Source organism: Carassius auratus, chromosome 12 (assembly GCF_003368295.1).
Source record: "Carassius auratus strain Wakin chromosome 12, ASM336829v1, whole genome shotgun sequence".
Classification (NCBI taxonomy): domain Eukaryota; kingdom Metazoa; phylum Chordata; class Actinopteri; order Cypriniformes; family Cyprinidae; genus Carassius; species Carassius auratus.
The window spans coordinates 16,395,031-16,403,941 of record NC_039254.1 but is presented as its reverse complement, the minus strand read 5'-3'; positions in this window follow the sequence as shown (position 1 = coordinate 16,403,941).

Below are 8,911 nucleotides of genomic sequence, written 5' to 3'. Positions count from 1 at the left end.
GTTCAACATGACATTTGGAACACATTGTATGTCCAATGAGTTTGAGTTAAAAGACCTTTTAAAAATGTCCTGACTCCACCTAGTACCATAACACCACATGCCTCCAAGGGCAGTTGAAGAGCACCGTCTAGCCAGGTACTAACATCTGTTGTCTTTTGTGTGTCTGTGCCTCATTCTGAGTGTTAAAGCATTAAAAACATGCACAGTTGGCTCTCTTGTGTGTGTGTGTGTGTGTGTGTGTGTTCAAGGAACAAGAATGATGTACCTGGCGCAGCTCATAGCCCTTCTGCAAACCCACATAAACAGGGTGATTTAGAGGGTGTGTGCAGCTAGAGAAAGCAAAAGGTCAACAAAGATGTTTGCACACCACCTGCTATACTATGCAAAGACATATTCACCACAGAGTAAACACATAAAACCATCCGAAGTGTCAGTAACTGAATGCAGTAATTCAAACGAATATCTTTTTGCAAAGCAGAGGTGAGGGTTAACATGTATAGTTGCCTGGACACAAGATCAGATCGCAGTTGTCTTTCCTTCATTATAGCCTTTGAGTTGCTAATGGACAACATGTGGCAATAAGTAAGGTGTTCTTAATTTTAAAATGAGGCAATCGGTGGTGTAATACTTAACTAAACTAAAGTAGAGTATACAGTACATACAGTAGTAGTATGGTGATAAGTCAATCTAAATATAGGCCTGGTATCACAAAACTTGGGCCCTATGATTTCCGTGATGCAGAAAATGCGGAAGGAATTGCGGAATCCAGTCATAGTAACAGAATTTACAGTTTAATGCAGAATGTCACGGAATTTGTCTAATTTTTTATGAAGTTATCAAAAGTAGATCATTGCACTTACATCAAATTGTGATATTGACTAATATCTGTAAATATTAAGCCGGAAAAGTCTATCTAAATATGAATCCTGCATGTTCTGCGTGTCTGTGTTTATTGCACACACGGTAGAGCATGTGATGCTCGCGGTGATTTCAGCTTCTGCTGTCTCACTAAATAAGGACGTAAACACATGAAGAGCAGCATCTCCAGAACTGCTCTGAGAGTCACTTCATGAGCATTTTACCGTTTGATTTGAGTACAACTAGCGTCATATCACATACACAGAACTGTAAAGGTATTCACAGTAACCCGTCAAAAAGTCTGGTATAATTTAAAGAAAAGTTTCTGCCAGAAATGTTCAGCAGAATGTCCATAGCCTACTACTACAGCAACTAAAAAGAATAAAACATTATGTTTTTAGAGGTTTATTCACACAACATTTCTTCAGTTTTATTTTTAATAGTAAATCCCCTTAGTTTACCAAAAAAATAAAGTTTGCTTAATTTTCTATAATTAAAAGATAAATTAAATGATTGTTTTATGAAAAAATGTAAAAATGTAAATACTCAACAGAATTTCCAAGGGAAAAAAACATTTCATAAAGGCTATTTTAAGAAGAAATAAAGAATAAACTAAGTTGGTTTTTTTTTTGCATTAATATAACTAGAAATTCTTTCATTCATTAATTAGATCGCTCTGTACAAGAAATTGAACAGTATTTATATCATATTTTACCTCTGATTCACACAATGTCTGAACTGTTAGAACTCTCCTGAGCGTGTCCTCTTGTGCGTGTTCTCAGCAGCAGACACGGGCATCTTCTTCTTCTTGCTTTACGGAGAATCGCAGAAGTATTGTTCTTATAAGTCTGCAATCCTCCATAAAGCAAGAAGAAGAATAAGCCTCTTCATGCCCCTGCTTGAAAAAAAAATTGCACAACAGGAAGCCCTCGGGAGAGTTCGGACATTGTGTGAATTAAATGTAACTATTTATACAATATAAATACTGTTCAGTTATTGCACAGACTGATGAGCTGCAGGGTTTAATTTGGTTTTGTTTTATTTTATGTTTTAGCCATGATTCCCATTCACATCCATTGTAAGACTGATAGACTACAATGGTTTGAGCTAAAAATCTTGGTTTGTGTTCTACTGAAGAAACAGTCATCTACATCTTGGATGCCCTGGGGGTAAGCAGATAATCATCAAATTTAATTTTTTTGGTGAACCATCCCTTTTAACTAGACTGTATGCTACTAATAGATGCAGATGAATTCCAACATACACTTCCCTTTAACTGACCGCTGTGAAAGTGATAGTTCAAAAAAACTTGGGAACATTTAATTCTTCTCATGGAGCATCAAGATGGCTCATGAAACGAAACACCCACAGTTACTTTGACAGGATTTCATCAAACTTCTGGGAATTTTGGGCTGTTCTTGTCAGCGTGTGTGGTTCTTGTCATATTGTGGAACTTTTTTTTAATGCTAATTAATCTACTAAACATCTAAAATAGCGATTCATTCTTTTAGTCTTGTTATTGCAAAGATATACATATATGATGATACACTGAGGCAAGGCTGTAACTAGCGTGTTTGCTTCACAGAGCCGTGGTTAACTGAGAAGATGCGCAAATAAACGCTGAAAATGAACGTGGATTTGTGCAGCTTCTCAGTTGACAACGGCTCTGTGTAGTATCAGCTGCTCTATGTGAAATCACGCACCTGATGGAAACTACCGCTGATTAGAAAAAACGGCTTTACTGAAGAGATGCGCATAACGATCGGCCGATCGTGATTGGAGCACCCCTAATATTCAGTATTTGGCTATGTACATCTTACTTCACATTTTTAAAAACTGAAGCAAACTAAAGCAGAGAATTAATGTTTGGTACGTGTGAACAGTACAGCCTTATTTGTTTTAATTGGACATCTTGATTATTTTGACATTGACAATTACTGTCAGATGAGGCAGACCTCCTAAAAATGTAATCTTCATGTCTAAAATAAAATACAATAAATTGTAATGTTAACAATACACAGAGCAGCATCACATCTATCAAATATTAAAGAGGATAAGCTGGTCATTTCTAATTATTTTCTATAATTGTTATGGGCTAAACTGAGGTCCAGTAGACAGTAAAAATGCTCAAATTCTAAAATATATATTTTTTAATCATTGGTGTGTATGTTTGTGTGTGTGTATACCAACTCAACAGGTATTATTTGTTATGCAACCAGGCAAATCTCTAATCAGCAGATCTGACCATGTCAAAAAACTGCTTGTTTGGATTTAGCGATAAATCCATGGATGGCACCAGGAAAAGTCTGAATGTACCTCCTTAGGGTTTATTTGCTTGTTAATCTTGCACTGAAAAACCGTGCTCTCCACTGGCACACACTGGGGTTGTGCTTTAGAATAGCTGAATGTCTGTGATGCTCTCATCACGGATGACTACCCTTGTATCCCTGACCTAAATTTGCTTCACATCGCTTTGAAGCACATTACTCTTCCTCTCTCGGCCCTCGATCCCAACCTCCTTTTGGGCAGGGCCAGTCATGTTCGAATTCAAACACAGTCCCATAACAAGGTCACAAAATGACTCTTCAATATGAAATCCACCAGATCATAATTGCATAAGATCCTAGCAGTCTATGCAGAGCCTGATATTGGATTAGATGTCAAGAGAATACAGACTGTAAATCTGATACCACAAAATGCATTCTGAGTGCTGTGATGACTTAAGCAACTTCTATTATCTCAGTAGCATGTGAAATGATTCTTATGATGAGTCACTCCCTTATAAACTGGGTGTAGAATGATTCCACCGCACTGTGGTGGAAAGACAAATATTCCTTTTAGAAAAGTATGTTCTCTATGTTAAATATGTTATTTGTCTTTTACTGCAGCCCAGCCCATCAAGTAATAAATGTTTTATTATGAAAAAAAACAATTATTATATTCATATATTTACAAATATTTGGAGAAATATACAAAATACAAAATGTATAATCATCCAGCTCTAATATACATTCTAAATGTGATATTATAAGCATTAACAATGTGCTGATTTAGGATAATAATGTGTATTTTGAACAGCACTATACAAAAAAATTTTGTCTCGGCTTTTGAATTTAGAAATGTATTTTTTAAAAATTATGTAAAATAATCTTCAGATTGAAGTTCACAAAATGCTCTTGTCAGGCAGTATAAGACAGATCATGGGGTTCTGCACCAACTTGTGGAATTCATGATGCAGCTGGAGTGCTGCTTTCTTTAAAGTAAAAAGAAGGACAAACCAAATACTGAATTCTGAAAATTTTCAATTCATCTATATACTTGACTATATGCTATAATTTAGAATAATTTGGAATCATTTAATTACTAATAAAATGCTTCGATCTTCTATTTCGATCTATGTCTCAAGCTTTTGGAGCCCACTTTACATATGCTTCAGTTCATGGCTAACAGCATTCCAGAACAGTCATGCTTAAGTTCTCAGGGCAAAGGACCATGTGGATGCATGTAGACATGGAATTCTGGAATTCTGCTCATCAAGCTTCTGTCAGAGAGGTAATGGCCTAAGTCTCTACAGCTGCAAATTCACCTCAAATTACACAAACAGCTAGGTCTGTGGCAGAAATCCCAATCACATCCTCTCATGCCAGTTAGTTTGACGAGACTGGTGTTGCACCACGCGAAATCCCTCTTTCAGTGTCATGCCAATTAAACCTTCACATGGCTACAGGGCCTTTCGCACCGCTTAAGTTCCAGAACTAAATGTACAGTTCTAAGATACTGGGACTATTTTCACTATTCCCAGTACCATTTTAAGGGCTGCATTCACACAGACAGTGTGGACTATGTTTACACAGCGTTTTAAATCATGTCGGGTGAGGGTGTTTTCATAGGAGTTTGGCCAATCAATGTCTCCTTACATCACGGGTAGTACCAGTTGTGCTGGTTAGACCCTGCTCCAGAGTAGAAGCTAATTTGGCCCTGCGTCTCAATGTTCATACTTTCCATCCTAAATAGTATGTGAGATTAGAATAAGTGTGTCCCAAAGCACAGAATGTCGAAAAGAGTATGCCAAAAGTCTACTGATGGTCTACTATTTCAGGTCGATTTTAGAAGTGTGGATCCATGCACACACTAATGCCTAAAATTGTCCTTAATCTATTGTGCTTTGGTGAACTATTTGGTCTAGAAAGACAAACACAAATAAAACACGTTAAAAAAACTACAAACGTGGCAGATGTGCGCGATCGACAGTTATGTGAACTTTTATAAATATCCATTTGGTCGTTAACTTTTAAATGCATCATTGTGCAAAAAATATGAGCAGAGTTCTTCGCAACTGGCAGGTCAATGAGCTACTACTTTTCTCTCCAGTAAGGTGGGGAGTTGAGATAAATTAAATTAAATGTGAAGGATGTTAACTGTGATGAGATGATTGACAGGCCAGTTTACTGTGTGACGTGATAGTATGTCCCAAAGCTTGCCTACTCTTCTACTATACACTCAAAAGTGTGTACTTTTTCTTCACCAAAAGAGTACATACGTTAATGGCGTAGTATAAGTAGGCACACTGAGACCCAGGGTGGTTCTCGAAAAAGGCAGTCCGGTATTAAAATTGCACCCAGTTCCTGTGGTGCGAAAATGCCAAAATTGGGTAGTTCCACAATTAGTTCTGGTACTATGAAAATGTTCCCGCGGTGCGAAAGGCCCTATTATGTCAGAGATTTTATGTCGTTTGTAAGCTTGCCCATATCACTAAACCACAACAATTTGCTCAGATGTTTTCATGCAGCTTAGTGACCATTAAAAATAATAAGCGTGCACAGCTAATATTTATAATGCTGCAGCTAGCTAAAGTTTATCTTTTTTTTTATTAAAAAAATAATGACAAACTGAAAAAATCCAAATAATAGAATAGATAATTTTTTTTGATCGTCCCTTTAACACATTCTATTGACTGTAAGGAATATTGCCCATTAAGAGTTTTAATAGAGTAGTAGTAGAGTGGTAGAGTAGCATGTACTTGCAGTGTTACTTATAGAGCAGGTAATAGAGAGTATGACAATAAAGTGCAACATTACTTATTGTCAACAGAATGTTCAAAATGCCCAATCAAAATAAAGCGTTGCTGAATGAAAATAAATAATATATAATATATATAATATAATATATATATATATATATATATATATATATATATATATATATATATATATATATATATATAGTCTGGATAACGTTACACCCTTCGAAGAGTCTTGTCAGAGGGGCATGTCTGGTCCTCAACAGTTACTGGGCCCTCGACTGTAATCCAGATTCAGTCACATTAATACAATTTTATACCATCAAACAGCATTCAGCCGCGTGTAATTGCGAAAAAAAATGTTATAGAAACCGTCAACTTCAATTACTAAGAAAAAAAGGTGAGGCAACCCAATAACACAACCAGAGAGGCGTGTGTACACAAAAATCCTCAACCCCCATTTTAAATCGGATTACAGTCCACAGGGATGCAATGTAACACAGTGATAATATACCGTAGGTTCGACATCATATGCAGAATAATCCTGGTTACTGAATGGAATTCTGCATCCCCATGATTAGACAACTGTAGCCTAGTGTCGTTGAAGAAAGGCGTTGCATGCCATTATTTGAACACCGAATCAGCATTCGGTCAGCGACGAAGCGTAAACACGACTTGTAATAAAAACGAGTCGTCTATTATTTCAGCGTGATTTCAGACACTGAGACACTGTGATGGCTGAACACAGACGACATGAAGAGCTGGGATCATGGCCGCATCTCTGTTCTTTAGAGATGGAGAGGGAGGAGGTGCGTTCCAACAAAGCATCCTTCAACCAAAATCTATATACAATGAGTTTGAACTCGCAGACATATTCGGATTATTAAGAAGAAACAGCCTAATTTAAATTAATTCTCCATTTTATATGGAAATAGTGGCATTATTCGAATTCTTTATATTTAGTGCAGCAGAAATATTTAGCTAATACTAAAATTACACATTGCACACAACAGCTCTTGCAATTTGCGTTCAACTGACAAGAAATACAGGAAACGTACAGGAATAACGTTTTACGCGTTTAATCTTATAAGAGCAAGACAAGAGGCTACACGGGTATTTGGTGAACATTCACATAAATACCGTTACATCTTCGCCTTGTTAATTTTGAATAATTTAGTTACTTAACGTGTTTTTCTTATGAGACCCGGTATTTCCCACCCCTAATAACCGAGTCGATATTCAAGCATATTCTATATTCAGAGCATTAGTTAATTATCACGTAAGCAGCGCAGGCCCGATTTAACAACATGACATGACCGACGCAGATTTAAAATTGCTACAGGGCACGCATGTTTTACGTTTAATATAAATCTCATTCGAATACATTGGACGAAAACCAGTGGATACACTAATAAATCGCATTTAAACATCACATACGGCAGCTCTGACAGGTTTTTCCTTACCTGTGCACGGCTCGCTGTTATTGTCTCTCCAGCTGCAGTCGCTCGCTGAGCGCACGAGGAACTGATCGAGAGAGGAGGCGCTAGAGAGACATCACACACTCACAATAAACTGCGTTCTTCAGATACGAGCGAGAAAACAAGCTGAAGAAATGTCTGTTTACTATAGGTGACTGTATACAGTGGATGGGAATAAGCCGCCTGTACATCTACACTTCAACCCTAAGAATTAATTATTATATAGCTGCAAAACATCAATCAAAGTGACATTTAATTCAAATAAAGACTGCAAAACATGCTTCGAAGTAAATTACTTAAATAAGTTAGGTTCATTTCAGAACAACTGTGTGAACTCACACCTAAAAACACTTAGAGACAATTTCTTGGAGACTGAATTCATGCTTGAGCTTTACTTAGAACTAATTTGGTTACACTTTATTTTGCAATACATGTACTAGCATGCACTTATAGTGTACTTACAGTGTATTTATCTAAGAAAGTTCTGGTAATACAAGGTTGGGGTAGGGTTAGGTTTAGGGGTAGGTCAAGGGTTAGTACCTAGTTATTAGTTATTGTAATTACTATAATAAGTACATAGTATGTACATGAGGAACAGGACTGTAAAATAAAGTGCTACCACTAATTCTTTGCGGAGTCATACTTGAAAGTGTCTAAAAACACCTTTTGGGGACACTATGTGTCGTATATATTGACCAACCTAGGAGTATTTTCTTGACTCTTTTCTCATAGCAGTCATGAGACTTGTACTGAAATCAGCTGCTATGTAATCTCCAGGGTGAGCGTGATTTCACCAAGTACAACATGTTCCTGGATCAGCATCCTTGTTGAACCTGGAACAACATTTCAATCAACCAATCAGAATTGAGAGATAACTTTTCTGGAAATATTGGTTTTAGGCTTGCAATCAAGGTTAGGTGCTTATAAATCCTTGTTAATCAGCTATTATTTCCCACTGATTTTAGGAATAAGTTATGGGTAGGGTTTGGTTTACGGTCAAGTCTATATTTTTGGACAATAATGTTGATCCAGGATCATGAAAAGATGTTGATCCAGGAAAACGTCTTGGCAAAATCACGCTGACCCAATCTCCAGAGATTATTGTACTCTCTAAAGAGCTGTGAGAACGTCTAAGCAAGTAACAGTCTCTTTATCTTCTCACTATTTTCTGGACACGAGCCCAGGGGAACATCTGTTCGAATAGTTGATTTTCCAGATGGGGATCTGTTTTGACCTGCACTTTCCTGTCTATCAAGTGTTTCTTTATATCCTGATCAGCAAAAGAATTATAGGTCTCTTCCCTTAGCACCTGTTCATAACATGGCAAGTAGGTTTTGAAAGTGGATGCCCCTCTTTTTAAATGCTGGTTTAGTATAAAGTTTAGTATAAAGTGCACAATTTGTGCCAATTTATTGTTGAGAACAAAACATTTAAACAAAAGAATGATAGTAACAATGTGATTTGAGAGAATACAAATGTGCAAATACGTAAAATATTTATTGGGATGTATAAAGAGAGGCAGCACTTGCCACCACAAATGAAGAATGGCTCAACT